The 20,565-nt window shown below is 37.3% G+C and overlaps 2 long non-coding RNA genes across 2 annotated transcripts; one reads left to right on the top strand and one right to left on the bottom strand.

The window, feature by feature from the left end:
- The first annotated feature begins 773 nt into the window (after window positions 1-773).
- Window positions 774-20,122, top strand: LOC140596653 (uncharacterized). The gene is made up of 4 exons (XR_011998553.1): window positions 774-1,131; window positions 3,634-3,755; window positions 17,531-17,646; window positions 18,870-20,122. It is a non-coding gene; the product is annotated as an uncharacterized lncRNA (long non-coding RNA).
- On the bottom strand, window positions 2,956-12,386 carry LOC140596654 (uncharacterized). The gene is made up of 2 exons (XR_011998554.1): window positions 12,152-12,386; window positions 2,956-7,773 (listed from the first exon to the last, which is right to left on the bottom strand). It is a non-coding gene; the product is annotated as an uncharacterized lncRNA (long non-coding RNA).
- Window positions 20,123-20,565: the final 443 nt, after the last annotated feature.

Here is a 20,565-nt window from a genome sequence, read left to right as displayed (position 1 = left end):
CTTTCCTCCTTCAGTAAATTAGTTTTCAAACAAAGGTCTTATGGGGTGCCTGGGTGGCTCAATAGATTGAGTGCCCAGTTTGAGATTTCTGCCCAGGTGTCAAAATCTCAGGGTCGTGAGACCAAACCCCACCTCTGGCTCTGCTCTGAGCATGGAGCCTGCTTGGGATTCTCTCTTCCCCTCTGCCCTGGCCCCCGGCTAGCTCGGGCTCTCTCTCTCTCTATCTCTCTCTCTCTCTCTCTCTCTCTCTCTCAAAACAAACAAGCAAACACCAATAGAGTTCTTAGCAGTTGTAAACCTCATACTTGATGTAACCTCTGTTTTATGTGGTTTGGTTTTACCGTATTAAAAAGTCATATTAATATTGCAAATAAAGACACATAGATGAGACCCCTAGGATGTCTTAGGACTCCCAGCTATGCCTTGCCTTAAATGTAGAAGAAGGAAATTTGACCAAGCAGTAAGGGTAAATGTACTGATGGCCAATCTAGATTTGGGTATCCCTTGAATGTTTGAGTTTAGTCATTTTCAGCCACGCCAGCCACAACTCAACAATAGTAGTCCACACAGTGGCTGGCTTGGGTTTGGGAGGCAGAGGAGCTCATGCTATCCATTTAGTCAGGATCCTTGTGCCAAGTTTTCCCGTGAACAGCTAGTGAGGGCCACTGAGTGCAATCTACCTCCACAGATTATAAAGAAAGTCTAGAAGGAAGCTAATGCAATGTTCTGACGTCTATTTTTATCCTGGAAAGAACTGTTTGTCTCTCAGTTCTGCTCTGAGTCCATTTTGCCAAACTGAGCTTTATTACTTTGCAGCGAGAGAAGTGAGGTCTCCCAAAAAGTCGAAAGAAAGCAATGAAATAGACACTCTACATTGTCCTTCCAGATCCTGTGGGATGAAGGGTAGACGTGAGTTAGCAACATAATTTAGTTTGTCTCCTTTTTGCAAAAGTGTTTATTTACCCGAAAGATTCCTGCATCCAATTCTAAAGCATGCCAGCTGCCTAAAAGAGAGGCTCAGAGAGGCAGAAAGCTTTGGTCATCGGGACCTGTATTGAGGGATTACTCCCCAGGAGAAGTGAAAAGAGGATTCTAGAAGAGATTGATCAGCGTTTCAGCAGAGGAACCAAAGTGAAGTGAAGTGTATCTTAACATGTCATTTTAATGAGGCATGAAAGTGACTGCAAGAGTAATGTGTGAACAGGGCATTTTGCCCCCCTAAATGCATTCTATTTTTGTTTACCTTATAATGAAAACACCACAGGGTCAGGGTGGGCTGTCACAAGCAGAATGTTGAGTCATGAGCACACCCTACTGGTTTGGTACGAGACAACGATAACAGACCATAGAAACTCTCAAAGATTTTTTTGACTTTTTTTAAAACTGTGAACATAACAAAGCATAATATTCTGTAATTTTAATGTCATACTAATTAATATGTACAATATGTACATCTTCATACAGATTAATATATATAATACATTTATTTCAAGAGAATCAAATCTTTTCTGAGGCTTCGGATGACTTCATATGCTTCCCTTCCCTCTTTCTCTATTTTTAGCATTCTTTTAACACTTTCAGCTCTCATTTAGTTTTGGCAGACTCTGGATGCACCCCTAGGAGGACCCTTTTGAAGTGAGTCGGTCTGATCCCGGATCCGCAGAGCCACCTGCAGATGTCACACTGAAACAGTGCTCCTGACACACCACCTGTTTTTCCTTGTTCTCCTTCAATTTCTGCTTTCATCAAGCAAATTCTTCAAACAGCTGGGTGGTGCCAACACATGGAGCCCCCTGGGGAGTACATTTTTTTTTCCACACTGGAAAACCAAACTTAATTGCTCAGTCACATTTGGAGTACTTTTTCCACTCCGCGGATACTTTACTCACGTTAGCTGTATTTGAATTAGAAAATCGCAACGTTTTCAGCCACACAAGAGGAACACAAATTAATCTAAGCATGAATTTTAGGGAAAGATCAATAGGTAGCCATAAGTATGTGGCTAAAAGAATGTGTCACGTGATCATTTCCAACTACTGTCTTCCTGACCAAAGACAGTTATTTAGAAAGAGATGCTGGGTGGATCACAGTGATGAACTAAGAGTTTGGGATTTATTCTTTTGCTTTGTTTTGTTTTGTTTTTCACCTAGTACTAGTGATCAAGCCTCCCTGGCTATTTTTATATCATGATTTTACTGCATCTCCATAGCAGTGCACTGAAATTTTATTATTACTATATTCTCAGGCTCCAGACATTAAGGGATGAGGAGCAAGTAACAAAATTCCTATAAGTAAACACAGGCAAAGAAAAACAAAATTATCATTCTACTTTCGTGTAACCCAATCTTTTGTTTTAGAGATCAGAAAACTATATGCATACCGTGGTACAAAAGGAATTTCTTCCCAACTTTTATATTGTTCAGGCATAAAAAAAAAAAGTTAGGACCAAATATTAAGCCTCTTCTAGGATAATAAAATAAAACTCAAAAAAATCTTGTGCAGGCACAAAATATAATTAATATTTGGCAATATTTGCCCTCCATATGTTTTTGGCTCACAGCTCACTCCGACCCAAAGAACTTCCCATCACATTATTCATTTTACAATAGCAACATTCCTTAATTTGAGGTTTACTCTTTCAAAACTTGGACTTACACTATGGTGTTAAAATTAAAATCTGCTAGACAATTGTATAAAAATGGCAAAGTAAATTCCGTGAGTCCAAGTGCTGTAGCTATATATTTCTGTTACCTCTCTGAAACCCAATATGCATTCTGCTAACATATAAATCTAACAAAACACAGTTTTGATTATATCCCTCAAGATCCTTTAATGGCTACAAAATTAAGTTTTAAAATCTTATCCTAACATGCCAGTCCTCTTCAGTCAACTTCTCCATCTCGGGCCCTTACAACCCCTGTTTGGACACCCCTATATTCCAGCCTAATTGAATTATTTTGTTTCTTTGACCATATCATATGCCTTTTTCAGTGTGACTCTGCTGGCATCCAAACACTACCACTGATCAAGTCAAATTTCCTTCAAATCACATTCAGTAACAGTGATGATAACAACGATGATAAGAGAAGCAACCAGCACTGGTGAGGGCTCATTGTGTGCCAAGCATTGAACGAAGCACTCCACGCACGTCGTATGAACTAAGCACTTTTCACGCGTGAGAGTTCATTCATTCCTCTTGGCAAGCCTAGGTGGTCGATCCTGCTGTTAAGGAGAAACTAAGATACCGTAATATGCAACTTGTCCAGGGTCCCGTAGCTTGTATGAAGAAGAACCCAGAAGGAAAATGACTTCTCCCTCATGAGCATTTCTTGATTTCTCAAATGCTGTAAACCAACTTCATCCAGATTCGTCAGGCAGAACTTGAAGGTTGTTTTGTAGAAATTGTAGTCATCAATCATTTTTAGCCAATGGGTAAGAAGCCAGTCATAGTTCTGTCCTGGAAACCCAATGAAGTCTAGTTCTCTGTCCTCTTAGAGATCCAGCTCCCTCCAAGCAGGGAAGCTTCCCTTTAACCAGAACAAGATTCCAGAAGTAAAATTGCTTTCCTTAACACCACCTGAATTTTTCTGTGTTGCTGTTTAGATACATTGACTTTTTTTTTTTTTAATTTAGCTGGAATAGCAGTTCCTAGAACGTGATTCCCTAGGAGAATCTGCAAGATCAAAACTATTCTGTAATAATAGTCTGCCTTTTATCAGTGTTTCAACATTTACACCGATGGTACCAAAGCAGTGGTGAGTAAAACTGTTGGAGCCTTAGCACAAATCAAAGCAGTGGCACGAAACTACACCAGAATCTTGTGTTCTTCCAGCAGTTGCCCCAGAGCCTGTGTTCTTGACGCCAGTGCATTCACAGGGGATAAAGTTCCATTTAAGAATGTCCTTGAGAAAGCATAACATTTATTGATTTTATTAAACCTAGACCCTGAGAACATGTCTTTTGAACATTCTGTGGGCAAAATGGAAAATTTCTATTAGTTACATACCAAAGTACAATGGCTGACTCAAGGTAAAACACTTGGGTGATCAAATTACAACCAAACTAGTTTTTTTGTTTTGTTTTGTTTTGTTTTGTTTTGTTTTGTTTTGTTTTGTTTTAATGGAACACTATTTTTACTTGAAAGAGGAACTAAAAGACAAAATATGGTTATTCAACCTTGAGTATTTGGCAGGCATGTTCCCCAAACTGAATGAAGTGAGCCTGCTCCTTCAAAGAAAGCAATTGACAATATTTGTTGTCAGTGATAAAATTGGATTTTCAAGCAAAACTTAACATTTTAAGACTTTGATTTCTTTACCATATTGGCAGTTTCCCAATATTTACAAGCTTTCTCATAATATTAGTGTTATGTTAATGACTGTGCTTTTTCTTTTTATTGTAAAATAAAGTGAGTTAACATTTGTAAGATCTGCATGAGTCAGTGCACCAGTGTTTCATAGTGACCAATGCACAATGTTACAAAATCATGCATGGATAAAAGATCCATTTGAAGTGCAAGATAGGCCAACAGATTTTAGTGGAACAGAATACAAAATGTTCATGGGTTTCATTTCAGATTCCACATTGCAATGAATCTTCAATAAACTGCCGTTTCTTATGCTGTGATGTAATACCAAAAATATACAACCAAATTATCTGCAAAAATGTTAAACTACTTATTTTTTCAGCTTCATAAGTCAGATGAGTTATGAAATCAGGATTTCTTTGTATACTTCCACCAAAACGATATATTTCATAGACCAAAGCAGACACATGTGAGAATCGTGGCCTCTTCTAATAATCCAGACATCTGACTAAAGAGATTTTTCAAAAATGTAAAACAATGTTAAGCTTCCCAGTCTTTTTAAGAATGAAGTTATTTTTCACAAATGTTATGTATAACGAAATATTTTATCACCACTTTAAAATTGATCAATAAATATTTTAATTTTTTTTACTTTCAAATTCATAATATACATTCTTACAGGATTTTCAATAAATTTTAAGAGGCACATGGATTCTGAGACTAAGGTCTGAGCCAGGTTGTCATCTTTCCTTAGAGACTACACCTTGCTGGATTCTTATACACTATTCTCCAAAGGATGAATATGCATAGGAAACACACTAATCCACTATCTTTTGTGTGTGTGTAAGATTTATTTATTTATTCATGAGAGACACACACAGAGAGAGAGAGAGAGAGAGAGAGAGAGAGGCGGAGACAGGCAGAGTGAGAACCAGGCTCCTCGTAGGAAGCCCAATGAGGGACTTGATCCTGTATCCTGGGATCACGCCCTGAGCCAAAGGCAGACGCTCAACTGCTGAGCCACCCAGGCGTCCCCACTAATCCACGTATCTTGAGTATATTTAATTTTACCAGTGAGCACCCAATTTAACAATCACTGTTGTAATTAGAAAATATCAAATTTGCAAATTAAAATCATTTCTGACATTCACTATGTGATTAAAAAAGCCTCATGTGCTGACCAAGAGGGAGACATGAGCATACAAAGTAACTGGAACATGGACTTTCTCAGCAGAATTCCAGCTGACGACACCTGGAGTTTGAATTCCCTATTAGAATTCAGAATTCAGCAACTGAGTTTTAACTTAATCATAATAAGAATCAGGTAATACAATACCATCTATGCTGAAGTATTTAAAGTAAAACTATAGACATTTTAATGCCCAACCAGATGCCACTTGTCATTGAATCTTCTAGTTCTTTTTATGTGTCTCTTTCAGGATACGTAGTTATAAAACCTCCCAATTCTTAGTTAGAAGCTTTGTGTGCATTTATTCTATTCCCTAGTCTCTTCACAAATTCTGACATATTACCTATCCCACGACTGCAAACTATAATTAGGTAAACCAGATACGAAGAAGCAAGAGAAAATTAACTATGAGTGCTTGCTAGCAGGAAGCTGGGCAGATGGAACATGTAATTTCAGGAATACACAGAGATCAACAGTAAATAGTAAAGAAGAAATGAATATTCCAATGATAGATGAAATACAGCAACAAGTATCCAGGAGCAGATATACTTAGCCACATATACGTAGGATAACAAACATTCAAAGATAGTCTACGTAAAGACCTTGTAACTCAGCAGGAACAGGAACTCGGGGGTAGGACTGGAGTCCTGAGAGTGAAATAAAATAGAAAGTGGAGTTCATAATCTTAGACACATTTGACCATTAATGAGTTATGAGTTTAAAGACTCAGGAATAGGGGAACAAGACAATATTCCAGTTACCAGTCTATCAGGATACATAATTAATAAATATATAATTTTTATTTTGGTTAAGAGATGAATTTAAACATACCGGAAATTTCACTCTTACTATATGAGCCTGCAAATAAAGTAGCAATGACTTTGATATAATGTGGATAAATAGAATCAGTAACAGGGAAGGACAGCTTCAGAACTGTAACTCTTAAAAGCATTTGGGAGAAAATAATTCAAACCCAAGCACAATTTCGGAGTTGAAAAGAAAAAAAAAAAAAGGCTGGATTTTAATCCTCGCTTGACCATCTTCTAAAAATATAATATTAAAAAAAGGGGATAGCAATTTCTCTCAAACTCATTTTTAACATGGAAGATAATATCTTTGCATTAGTTTAGTTTGGAGTATTGGATATTATGTGTATAAAAAGCATAGTACAAATAAAGTATGTTAGTTGTTTATTAATTTTAACAATAAAGGTCATTGATTTTGATAGCAACAGGATTTTAAAAACTAGCTATTATTGTCATTTCCAAGAAGAAAATATATTTCCATGTGCCATGGCAGCAAGAAACAAATATATAAAAAAAATCATTAAACGTTACATTGTTAAAAGTGTATTTTAAATGGAAAGAGAAAGTGCTAATGGTAGTGCAAAAAAAATTGTTATGTTTCTCATAACAAATATGCTCAGGGGTTTTATTAGCATGCAACAAAGGCTTCAAAGAATTTGGAAATGTTGAGCAACCAAAATTCAGAAATATGGATAAATTTCTGAATAGAAGTAGAGGCAAAGAAAAAATTATTTAAAAGTTTATTTAAAAGTCTACAAAATTAAGTCTGAAAAAGATACAAAGTGTAAGATAGATGAATTTTATTTCCTTAGATTTTCCACATGACGAATTTATACTAATCTATCGATGAATTAAAAATTAAATAATTTCCAATGTCTCCTGTACTTTAACTTGGAATAATACATAAATCTTTGAATAAATCTGATTTATTTCTCTACAAGATAAAGTCATTAAAAATTTTTTTTAAATAATGCTGTCCTGAAATTCAAAGAACTTTGAGGTAGTTATGAGACTACTTATAAATATTTTAATCCCTATTGTACTACAGTATCTTGACAGAGGTATTTCATATTGTCCTAGTTCTTCTCCCCTCCCTCAAAAATGATTATCACATAGATGACAGAAATAAAAACACCTAACCTGTGAGGATGACCACATGATTACCTAATCTGAATTGAAGAAGAGAAATTCTTCATGGTAAGTTGAAATGCTCTAAGCCAGCTGTCTTCAAACTTTGGAATGCATACACCCAGGTATACGTTAAGTCTTCCCGTGGGGTATCAAGACATGAACTTCCAAATTCTCAACTTCCATGTGCTTAAATTACCACACGCACGTACACTGTCTTAAATTGATCCTCCTGAGAATACACTTTTAATTGAGCTTCAAGACCTTCTGTCCAATCTCTCTCTCAAGATGGTACTTGCTCATCTCGGAGTTACTGCAGTCCATTTTCTGGGGTGTAAAAACTTCTGGGAAGCCAAACAGAGGTATAAAAATATTATTATTGGTGTTGAGAAAGGAAATGATTAATGACTGGTAATAAATCTTTTCATAAGTCAGGTAGTTTACAATTCTTTGTTTTGAACAAAATTAAGGCAAGACCCAACTGGTAGTGATCTATTATCAAGATGGTTTCTAATAATCTGTGATTTGGAATGATAACTAGGAAGGACTGCAAAGAATTATGCCAAATTCTAATAATAAAACTTCTTCTGTTTCTACCTGCTTATCTACGTGATAAGGTTTCTGAACATGTACATCTAAGCTAACAAAAAAGATATAATTAGAATTCTATTTGAACACTGTCTAAATCCAGCAACAAGGAATATTTAGATACATAAATTAACATTTAAAAGTTCCACCCAGTAAAAGACTTATAAAGAGATGCACTACCAAATTTCTGAATTGTATATTTAAATACTATCTTTCAAAAATTTAGTATATATAAAAAGTTATCAATGTCATAAAAATAAAACTATAGTGAAGATCCAATTCAGAAAAAAAATCATTTATCAGAGATTTACAACCACAGGAAAGTCTAAAATTGTATATTCTAATTATGCGTAATGTACATGTGTTCTTTTTACATGGAAGTATAAGATGATCAGCAAAAGGCATTCAAACATAAATATATTTTCTATATTTTTAAAATACATAATGGTTCATAGCAAATCGCTATGGTATTTAAATTCCAGGAGATGCAATTCAAAAAATGAAGTAGCAGTTTCAATTTAGTTATGCTCATTTACCATATGATGGAAGTTTTTTTTTTAAGTTTCAATATTTATGTTTATAATGAAAACTTTAAAATGGTCAGTTAAATATGAAGTTATCCATAGTTTCACAAAATCCCTTAAGAGGTCCGTGAATAAAAGTTTGAAGTAGAGCGCTCTAGTCTAAATCACAGATACCAGAAGATATTCGAGACTGATACTAAAACCTCACATTGATCACTACAAACAAGGAGGAAAATAGTTGCTTTTTTATTTTGTTTTTTGCTTTTTGTTTTTTGTTTTTCAGTTCAGTGACAATGTCTGGTCTCTGTCACCTCACCACAAAAGATTTATGATTTTGAATGAATAATCAGCAGTGACCATAATTTGTTTTTAGAAAAATTCTCTTTGAAATTTACCTTGATCTTGATAAATTACTGCAGGTTGATCTATATGGGAAAAACTGGCACCAAAAGCTGCAACTGCTTTGAGAGGGGCTTTATGTGATTATTAGATTTCAAAGCCATGGAGCTGTTGCTAATCTTCAAGAGCTCTAAACACGATTGTTTGTGAACACCTCCTTCTTCCTCTAATCTTTCCTCTCTCCCATGTTCTCCAATGCCATCTAAAATACCCATTGACTTCCTTTGAATCAGAAGTTTTAGCAATCTGAATGCCATGTATTTCAAATAATTCATCTAACAGTGTGAAGCATTGGGTAGTACAACTGCTGAGCACCCAGGCATAGTAAAGCGTATCTCCTCTAAGCACTTAAAAATCAGACTGACTATAAAAGTCACATCAAGTGTTCAATAAATTTTTCCATAGCATTTGACTATTTCAGGAGCGCAGTAAGAAGTATAATACTTTCCTTTTCAGAGCACTGACATTTATTACTTTGTACAAATTGAGTATCTGAAACCCAGAAAACCACTGCAGATACAGTAGAAAAAAAAAGTCAATCGCTTTTCTGATTGCTTTAATAAAAGTTATAGTGATTCTTTATATTTAACATCTGTACAACCAAAAAGTGTGTGTGTGTGTGTGTGTGTGTGTGTGTGTGTGTGTAAATGGGACCTCCAGCTGCTCTTAGATTGAAGGAATCTCCATGGCATCAGCAGACAGGAATGATATTTCATTCACCCGTTGGCCATGGTAAAGGAATCAACAAGATCCACATGGTTGTTCTGGGTGTTAAAGTGTGTCTGCTTTGTAATCGTTGTCTGAGACCCAAGCTCTTGCTTTATAGTGCTTAAATAATTGATTTCACCCAGCCTTCAGTCAGAGTTAGAAAACCCCAAATATTTTCCCATTAATCCTTAGAGTCGGGCACTGCTTAGTTTCAAATTCATGGATTCATGGGAAATCATAGAGTTTACAAAGAAATTCATTTTGGCTGGGAACAAAAATAAAAGCTTCATGTGGATGATTTCTTAATGTGTTGAACCAGAGCTACAGGTCGATGTGGCAAAACAAGAATATTATTAAACTCACGAAAGATGTGAGTTTGCTGGTCTATTGCTGTGTAGGTTATTTCGTGTGTAAGTCATTGTTATTTTTTTAAATAAGTAAATTTACCAAAAAGAAGAGAGATCTAATAAAAACACAGGAAATTAGCCACATGCTATAAAACATTAGATAACTGGCCCTTCAGATCAGTAACCCCCTGATGAAGAACTCAAAGGTGAAAAAACATTCTGAATGTTGGAGCCACCAAAAGAAGTAAATTTAATGGGAATATATTCCTGGAAGGAAAGCATTCAGAGTGTTCTGTCGACTGCTCTAACCTATGAAATTCTAATTTTATTCACTGTTGGAATTAAAGGTAGATATATGTTTATTCACAACAGAAATACAAACTTAACTTTCATTGTATTTGAGTATTTGACGTTCTGAAAGAATTTGAAGCAGGTCACAAACTAAAGCACGGTATGAGATAAATCACTTAAAGATAAATATAACACAGTTTTTTGAAGAAAACTGGAATAACTGCTCTAAGACATCTGAGTTGAGTAGATTACCATACTAAGGCAATAAATTTGGCTGTAAGGCTTTTGACTGCAAACCAAAGGATGGGAAACCTACTGTGTTGCATTGTTTCCACATTTTGCCATTAGAGAGTATAAAAACTCACCTAATGACACTATTTCTCCTAGAATGAAAATTGTGTGTATATACTGTAGCCAGCCATATGGATGTTGTGTACTTGTAGACACGTGCAATAGGCACAAAGGTGGTGATAGATGCGTCAAGATGTCAGACGCATCAAGCTCTATAGGATACAGCATGGATAGTAATTTAGTTCCAATCATTATTAAACTATATATTAATGCTTACAGGAAGCATAAGCCCATCAACATAACATCCTGTAGAACAAAGAATTTTCTGAATTTTTAAAAGAGAATCTAGGACACCTGGGTGGTTCAGTCAGTTAATTGTCCAACTGTTGATTTCCACTCAGCTCATGATCTCAGGGTTGTGAGATTGAGCCCCAACATGAGCTCTGGACAGAGCACTGGACAGAGAGTTTGCTTGAGATTCTCTCTCTCTCTCTCTCTTTCTCTTTCTGCACCCCCTCACACTCTGGCACACACTCTCTCTCTCCCTCTCTAACATAAAATAAAATAAAATAAAATAAAATAAAATAAAATAAAATAAAATAAAATAGTAAAGTAAAATAAAATAAAATAAAGTAAAATAAAATAGATTGCTATGCTGCTGAATTTAGTACAAAGTGGGTAGGGAAGAAATGATTCACTTTTCTAAAATTGGCTTGGAAATTTTGACAAGTACGTTTTAATTTTAGTGTTTCTCCTTAAGATCATTCCACAACTATGTGGAAACCTGTCATGACAGATTTTAGAAAAAGGTATTTTTTTTTATTCCGGTATAATTAACATACAATATGCTATTAATCTCATGTATACAATATAGTGATTCCATACAATATAGCGTTCTATACAACACTCAGTGCTCATCACAAGTGCTCTCCTCAATCCCTATCACCTATTTCACCCATCCCCCTCTGGCATCCACCAGTTTGTTCTCTATAGTTAAGAGTCTGGTTTTTCAGTTTGTCTCTTTTTTCTCCTTTTTAAAAAAAAAAGATTTTTAATGCTATAATCTGTGGTCATAGCTCTGATCTGTTAAATCTTATACATAAAACTGTGAGGTGATAAGCTTTAGTACCCACATTATCAGGTTTATGTATGTATATAAAAAAATTAGAAAGATCATCATATAGCCTATTAAAACGCTTCTTCGTCGACCCCAGGGTAGCTCCTTGCAGAATGAGCAGAGGTGATCTCTTTCCCCTTTGTACACACGCCTGAGCAGAGACCTGATGGAAGAGTTATTCTCACAGGGATTCCAAATGATAAATCTTTGTGTCACTTTATGGTGTAAATTATATGATTGGTTCAATGCCTTGCCTTTTTATAATTTTTTCCTTAACTTAGCAAGAAAAAGATCACTATCTGTTTTTAAGTTAATGGAATTTTTGCATGGGAAGATTTATGTAATGGAAGATAAGAAGAAATATGTGGGGGTTTTTTAGCAATACTTGGTGAGAAAAGACAGAAATCAATTACTTTATTAAAAAAAAAAACAGTTTCCATGTTGCAAAGAAACATACATTGTAAGCCGATGGAACAGCATGTCCATTGATTTTCCCGGGGTGATGATTGATTCCAAGAAGGAGACCCTTTTGGAGGTACAGCCTCTGTACAGGACTCAAGAGCACAGGTCGCGTCTCTAAAAGACCTACCCATTTATATCTTTCTCAGTCTTCTGGCAGCCGCACTACAACTGTGTAATAATGGCTTCAACAACATAATCCTTTAAAGAAAATGAGGGCACTTGAGATTTCCTGAGATCTAAATAAAAAAAAAAAAAGAAAAAGAAAAGAAAATCTGGCACACAATACCACACCTTTAAGCTCAAAAAAAAAAAAAAAAAAAAAACCAACCAAACAAACAAAAAACTAACAACCTACAACAACAAAAACCTTTATCACAGTTTTTTTAAATCAGAATTTTTACTTTTTTTTAGTGGGCTCCACACCCAGCACGGATCCCAACGGGGGGCTTGATTTCGCAACCCTGAGATCAAGACCTGAGCTAACATCAAGAGTCAGACACTCAACCAGCCACCCAGGTGCCCCAGAATTTTTACTTTTTTTAAAAAGAAAGTACAGATTATCACTTTGCCTCAAGTGTTTGGCAGAGATACAGAATCACTGAATCATTTATTCAAACACTATTTCTTGAGCACTCCCTTAGCAGCATGCCAGGCACCAGGAGGACACTTGGAAGATAGGATGGAACAAAACAAATTATCTTCACGGGGCTTATTCTCTAGGGATAGGACAAACAATAAACAGCTATGCATGATGTTAGATTATGAGCAGTGCTAGCAGAAAGGATAAAGCAGTAAAGGAGGATGAGATGTACTGGGAGTTGTGTGAAGGTTGCAATTTTCCATGGGTGGATGGAGGAAGGCAGCCCTGAGAAGGCATCTAGGGAGTCAAGAGGGAACCTGCTGGTGTATTCCAAGACCATCATAGAAGCCAATGTAGAAACGAATGGTGACAGAAAGATTCAGATTCTTTTAATTTTCTGAGACATTAAATTTTATTTAGGGGCACCTGGGTGGCTCAGTCGGTTAAGTGACGGACTGGATTTTGGCTCAGGTCATGATCCCAGGGTCCTGGGACCCAGCCCTACTTGGGGCTCCATGCTTAGTGGGGAGTCTGCTTGAGACTCTAACTCTCCCTCTCCCCACCCTTCCCCCTGCTTGTGCGCACTCTCTCTCTCTTCCTCCCTCTCTCAACTCAATAAAGAAATCTGTAAAAAAAATTTTTTTATTTAAAAGTAGAGGAAAATAAACTTGATTTTTGCTGGTGAAGTGGCTATATTTTTAGTGGCAGGAAATGCTATGTCTCTGAAAGCGGTTCTCTCATCTGGAAAGCTGGAACAGAGGTAGCTATTACCTCACGTGTCGTTCTTCTCTCTTACACCTCAATAGTTTTTTAGGAAGAACAGATGGGGAATTGGTAGGTTTCGATACTCAGAGTGATTTTTGCTCTATAAAAAAGACCATTGTCAGAAATTGCAAAAACCAATGTAAAAAACAGGAAAACATATTCAATTGATTAAATCTGCAAATATGGAGATAGATTTGACTTCTACTACTAGGAATAAATGTGCTACAGTCCCTTCTTGGCAGTGTGAACCCATTTCATGAGCAGAATGTCAAGCAACTTTTCATAATAAAGTACACAATCCAAAGATCCTTTCTTCCTAAATGCACAAACTCTTCCAACCCCGTGATGTTGGTCATCAGCGTATTGTAACAAAGAAGCATTTATTTATTTTCCTCACTCCTCCATCCCTCCCTACCTGCAAAGAACAGGCCAGCCTGCAAACTTATTCCTTATAAATGCACAGGATATTTTGTTAAGCAATACCCAGAAAAGCCAAATGAAAAAAAGGAAAATCAGTAAATTTAACAATAAACAATGAGCATTAAACCACATGGCAAAAGGAGACAGGAGTATGCAGAAAATGCACATGGAAAGAGAAGCTACCTCATCACTGGATGAAATGATCTCATCTAGACACTTTTTCACAACAAATTTGGAGTTCTGAGCCCAAAAACAAACCTCATAAATAGTAAGTGTTGCAAAATGTAAGATGACGGGACCAAAGGAATCTTCCCATTTTTACTGAAGTACCATTTACACATAGACGGTCTATACTTTCTTTTTCATACAGCTTATTTTCTTTCCCTCTTCATGAAGGAGCATGTACTTGTGGTGGCTTTTAATCTTAGGGAAAGCAATCAATGTACAGGGATCTCTGTTCTAAACTAAGATTATTTTGCCAGATGTTAAGCAGCTCTCACTGACTTTTTTTTAATTCAACCATGAACACATCATTTTGCACCTAATTTAACAGGGCTCTAAAGGAATCAGAATCTCCTATCTCCAAATATAAACATATTTTAATTGCAGTTCTTGGAGATGCTTCGGTTTCCATGCTGGGTACCTGCAACCCAATGCTTTCAAGTTAAGCTTGCCATTTCCAAATTTGTTCATAAAAGAAAAACTGGATGGTTAAAATCACCTTGCAGGTGTTTCATTATTCCACACCACATCCAATAAGAAGACCGTCTAAATTTCAGATAAATTCCACTCAGAGTAACCAAATCATAAATATATTTTCATTATTTTGCTATTCAGTGACTCAGATATGCTATTATTCAACTTATTTTAAGGACTTTCCAAGTGTATTGTTTTTCTGAACTGTTTAAGTGGTTCTAAAATATTTTCTCCGAGCTGAGACCTGTAATTAAGGACTTAATTTAAGAAAATTTGTTGTGTTATATCTACTTATGTTGAATGTGGTTTATAACTAATTTTGGATTCATTGGAGATTTGCATATCAAAAAATAGTGAATTGAAAGAAATATTAGCTGTATTTAAAATATCTGAATGATATTCTTTTTCTTAAGATTTTATTTATTTATTCATGAGAGACACAGAAAGAGAGACAGAGCCACAGGCAGAGGGAGAAGCAGGTTCCCTGTAGGGAGCCTGATGCGGGACTCGATCTCAGGACCCCAGGATCACAACCTGAGCTGAAGGCAGATGCTCAACCGCTGAGCCACCCAGGTGCCCCTGAATGATATTCTTAATACAAAATCATCTTCTATGCTCCTCTCATTGGTGCTCGTTTTTACCGCATACAATTTCCAATCTGAGTTCTGAGATGGGGCTGGGGCTGGGATTTCGGCCTTCTTATAAGCTAGCACAGCAGCCTGTCCGTGTTTCATGGACGCATTTCATGGACACTGACCGATGACCCAAGTCTCCTGGGTCAGAGACAAGGGAGCAGCAGAGCAAGGAGCTTGGGCATTAGGTTTGCAGTGATTCCTCACATCCACCGGGTCCCACGGTGCACACAGAGAGCCCGGTCTTAGGCTCGGTGGGTTTGCATCCCAGCTGATCAACACGGCCTGGGAGATGGAGCACAAAGCAAGCCTGCTCCTTGTCCCTGAAGGACGAGCCTCGCCCCAGGAAATGGGCCACGTGGAGAGTGGTCAGGGCCTCTCATCCTCGGCAAACTCAAGCAGGTGGTACCCACAGGATGCTCGGCACCCTTGGGGGTGCCTCTACCAACTGATATTTGAGTGAAGTTTGATTCAAAAAATCCTGATTGAGATCGATTTCTATTCAATTGAAGAAAATCTATTCCTATTCTTTCTGTCTGTCTGTCTCTCTCTCACATGCACGTACCTCTTACACTGACTTAAAATCAGCTGAAACCTAAAGCTTAAGGAATAAACCCCACACAGCCTACCTGTTCCAAGTCAATCAGACGACATCAGCGACAGAAGCAAAGGTGGTATTTTGTGTGTGTTCAATTCTTTGCTCAGAAACAGAATGCTACATGGATTGAGCAATTTTGGAACGTTGCCCCCTGTCCTTTTGGACTGAACTGAGGGCACCTCCTTCTCCATGGGACACCAAAATACAAAAGCTACAAATCTCCAGCGTTATGATGATAAACCATATTTAAAATGGTGAAAGCTGAAAGGGACGCCGAGCATGAGAGCCTCCTAACTCTGGGAAAAGAAGTAGGGGTGGTAGAAAGGGAGGTGGGCAGGGGGTGGGGGTGACTGGGTGACGGGCACTGAGGGGGGCACTTGATGGGATGAGCACTGGGTGTTATGCTATATGTTGGCAAATTGAACACCAATAAAAAATAAATTTATAAAAAGTAAAAAATAAAAAATAAAATGGTGAAAGCTGCTAGCACTTTAAACAAAATATTGCTTGTCTGTCTGTCTGGACAGTCTGTCCAGACTAATCTGGCAATATTTTTACAAATTAAAAATAAAGTCCTATATTACTTTACCTCAGTCTATAGAGGTAAAAGTGTTCACACTTATCTGATGATAAAATGCACATGTTTTTCTGTGACATTTGGGCTAAATACTGTGTGGCTCATGATCTTATATTCCAGCGGGGCCTGTGTGATTCCTGGTTTGTGCTTTAAAGCATCACATGCAAAAGAGAATGGCAGCGACAATAGGAAAGCCTAAGCAAGGAACGACATTCTGTTAAAAAAGAGGTCTTAGGTTCAGTCTATTTACCCACATTTGGAAGGTTTTACAAATATCTCCTTGAAGGACAGTTTGCCTCTTAAGAGAATTAGAAAGATGAGGTTTATAAAGTGCATCAGAAATAATAAAATTATACGTTAAGTGGCAATTTTTAACTTCAATACATGCATAAATGTCTACTGTAGGCTTTAGAGACTGGATAGTATATTTAACCAAGCCTAACTGTAGCCAAGCATTTCCAAAAGTTGTAACTGCAGTAACTGTAGAAAAGGTCTGGAAAAGAGCCCAGACAAATGGACCCCTTTAACATTAGCCATCCCAAAATGTCCTTTCAATCTTAAGAGAGTATAGATGGTTTCATTAAAGGGAGAAACAAAATCAGGGTAAAAGAAACTTATCCATAACGTTACTCCAACCAGCACTTCATGCAGATGATTTTAATTTCATTAGACCAAGAAACTGCAGCAATGACACCACCTTTTAGGTAGTTTTGCTAGTTCTTTTGGTTTGCTTACTGAAACTTGCCATCTACGTATCCAGGGAGCATTAATTACACCATTGAGTCTTGAAGCTAGAGCAAAAGAAAAGATTGAAACGAGGTCTCTGTTTCCAGGAGTTCCCATTCCAGTGTTGAAAAAACTTCCAAAAGCCACTAACGACATCAAATGTGGCAGGACACCTGTTAGGTGCAGTTGACCACCACCGTGTGCCTAGGCTCTGAGGACTTGAACTCCCTACTAGCTCTAGGGCCAGCACCTTTGGATAACACACTCACTTGTTCTGAGTTATTCTACTACAATTAAATCAGGTGAGTTGACATTTTCCCTTATTTCCCACACTTGCATACCAGAAAGTCACACCTTTTTTTTTTTTTTTTTTTTAGAAGAATATCGTAAGGACTCAATAATGCCTCCAAAAAACGAAGTCAAAGTCCTTACAGTCCCAAGGGTTTTGGCACAACTTGGATGCTTTGATGTGTGATTCTTAAAAGGAAATAGAGTGGTAAGTGCCTATCATGTAAGCTACCATTTATTGAGTGTAGACACCATGCTAGTCCTTTTACGGGTTTTTTTCCACTTATGCCTTAAAACACTGCTATACGAGAGGCACAACTGGGATTCCTATTTGGAGGTGACACCTACGCTAAGAAGAAATTAGATAATGCCCCCAAATACACATCAGTCCTGAGAGGAGTAGGATTCAGACCAAGGCTTCACTGTCTCTTAGCTGTGTGATTTTGTCACAGTTAACTAAATGGATCTTTTTCTAAATGTGCCAAGTGTTCTTCTTAGGCATGTCTCCTTTTTCAAATTTTATAATTCATAGTCTCTAGAAAACAAAAAAAAGATGTTTCCCTGTGATCTTTAAAAGTGGCAAAAAGGTGTCTTCAGAAAGAATGCTCTTTCCCTCTGCATTAGTTTGCTAAGGATTCCTTAACAAAGTCCCACAAACTCGGTGGCTTGAATAACAGAAACTTCCTATCTCACTGTTCTGGAAGCCAGAAGTCCCAGATCGAAGTGCTGGAGGGGTTGATTCCTTTCAGGCGGAGTGTAAGGGAAAATCTCTTCTGTGCCGTTCTCCCAGCTTCTGGTGGTTCCCTGGCAATTTTAGGTGTTCCTTAATCTCTAGATCTCTGTCTTCCTCTTCACAAAGCATTCACCCTGTACACAAGTCTGTGTCCAAATTTCCTCTTTGATAAGGACACAACCATACTGGATTACGGGCCCATCCTACTCTTGTATGACCTCTTCTTTACTAAACACAACCGTAATGACCCTATTTCCAAATATGGTCCTATTCTGGTTGGTCCTTCAAGATACGAATTTGGGGAGGATGCATTTCAATCCATAACACCACCCAAAATAAAGTGTGTTCACAGAAATTAAATGGAATAGGAACAGCTCCCCCTAAAATTTCACAGTGCACTACTCACTACTCATCATGAAACTTCCCTCTGTTTTTTAAAAAAGATTTATTTATCTATTTATTTATTTATCTATTTATTTATTTATTTATTTATTTATTTATTTATTTATGAGAGAGGGAGAAAGAGAGAAAGAGAGAAAGCCAGTGGGGGTTGGGCAGAGACAGAAGGAGACAAGCAGACTCCCTGCTGAGGGCAGAGCCTGAAGGGGATGGATCTCACAACCCTGAGATCAAGGCCTGAGCAGAAACCAAGAGTCGGGTGCTTAACTGACGTGAACTTTTTCTCTGCTTTAATTCAGCAAACCACAGATTGCAAACTCAAAAACATACAGGTGGATAATGATAGGCACGGAGCTGAGGGGTGCAAGTGAGTAGACATGGATTGTACACATGAAACATGTGGCCGGCGGTGAAGCAGGAACACGCGTGTCCCGCCCTCGGAGGGAGCTGCTTCCCAGTGCTAACCAATTGATGCCATAAAGAGAATTCTTCAAGACTTTTTGGGAATTCTTATGTTTATGTGTAATCACCCATACTAAACATAGATTCATACTAATCACCTACTCCACACACACACACACACACACACACACACACTCACCACACTGAACCACTATATAAGTTGGCAGATTCCAGTCCATAGTTCTGTAATTCCTGGTCCCATGTGCACATTTTCACCTCAAGGTTCTCCTCAGGCTGCAAGTGCGCTGTATGGAGATACTCCTGGGATCTCTTCTCTCTGCACAGTCTTTCTTGGCAATCTCAGGCCTCAAGATCAGCTCTCAAAATTTAACTTTTAAATGTTCTTTTACCCTGGCTTTTGGCCTGTGGTTCAGTCATACATTTCCAACCACTAGCCAGTTGGAATTCCCAACCTCAAACGAACTAATTATCTTCCACGAAGGATACCATCACTGCCCACATCACTTTCCACATCATGGGAAGCTATGGAAGCTCTGGCTTCCATCTTGTAACTTCTGTATCTAACAAATGATAAATCTGTTCCAGAGCCCCTTTCCAAGAGTTGGGAAGTTAAATAATGCTCACACAGATAATCCTTTATGTGACTTGAATGTAAATTCATCCTACTTTCTAGAGCAGCTAGCAACCCGGAGAGAAAATTAAAATGCCAACCAATCTTCACTGAGTGTTTTTGCAGTATTCCTAAGCAATTCAGTTGGCAGTCCCATGAAATTCTGGGAGCCAATAATGTATTTTGTCCTGTACGCAAAGCTGGTGATTTAAATCTTTAAACATTAAGCCTTTTAATGCTTCCCAAGAAGTTGGCCCCGCTAAACAGCACACACATGCACAGAAATACTAACCAACTAATAAACAAACTGATATTCACTCCCAGGAAAATAGAAAATGTTTTGAAAAAAAAGATTCTAACATCTATTCTGCGTTCTGCAGCAGAAATGGGTTATGTGGATCTGTTCGTGTGTCCAATGTCCTTGAATGGAAAATTGATTTCTTCCCAATCCCACTAACTATTGAGTAAATACTAAGAGTATTGTTTGAATAGGAATTAAACTATTCTCATTTCAGTGCACTGATGATTCTCCCTTTAACTCTGTGCCATTTCGCCATCCCTGCTAGCAGCACATCGAATTAGCCCTTAGCTGAAATGCTCAAAACATCTCTTAAGCTGACAATATGAGCATTTTTGGTGGTCCTGAGGTTAACTTTGTTCCATAGAAATGATAGGCAGAAACAATCTTTATACTTTTAATTGATATTTATAACAATTACAAAGACTGAAGTTCCCCTGGAGATTTTAAATTTGGTTTATAAATATTATTACATTTTACAAGGATTTTTAACCCTTAATTAATTAAGTACTCTAAGGTATTTCAATATGTCATTTATAAATGAGGTAATTCTTAAGTTCTGTTAAGTGTTTTTTTTTTTTTTTTTTTTTTAAGTTGTATTTATTTAAGTAATCTCTAGATCCAACATAGGGCTTGATCTCAAGACACTGGGATCAACAGTCAC

This window comes from Vulpes vulpes, unplaced genomic scaffold, assembly GCF_048418805.1.
Source record: "Vulpes vulpes isolate BD-2025 unplaced genomic scaffold, VulVul3 Bu000000706, whole genome shotgun sequence".
NCBI classification, from domain to species: domain Eukaryota; kingdom Metazoa; phylum Chordata; class Mammalia; order Carnivora; family Canidae; genus Vulpes; species Vulpes vulpes.
Note: the sequence above shows the minus strand (reverse complement) of the source record. Positions and strands in the feature narration are given on the sequence as shown.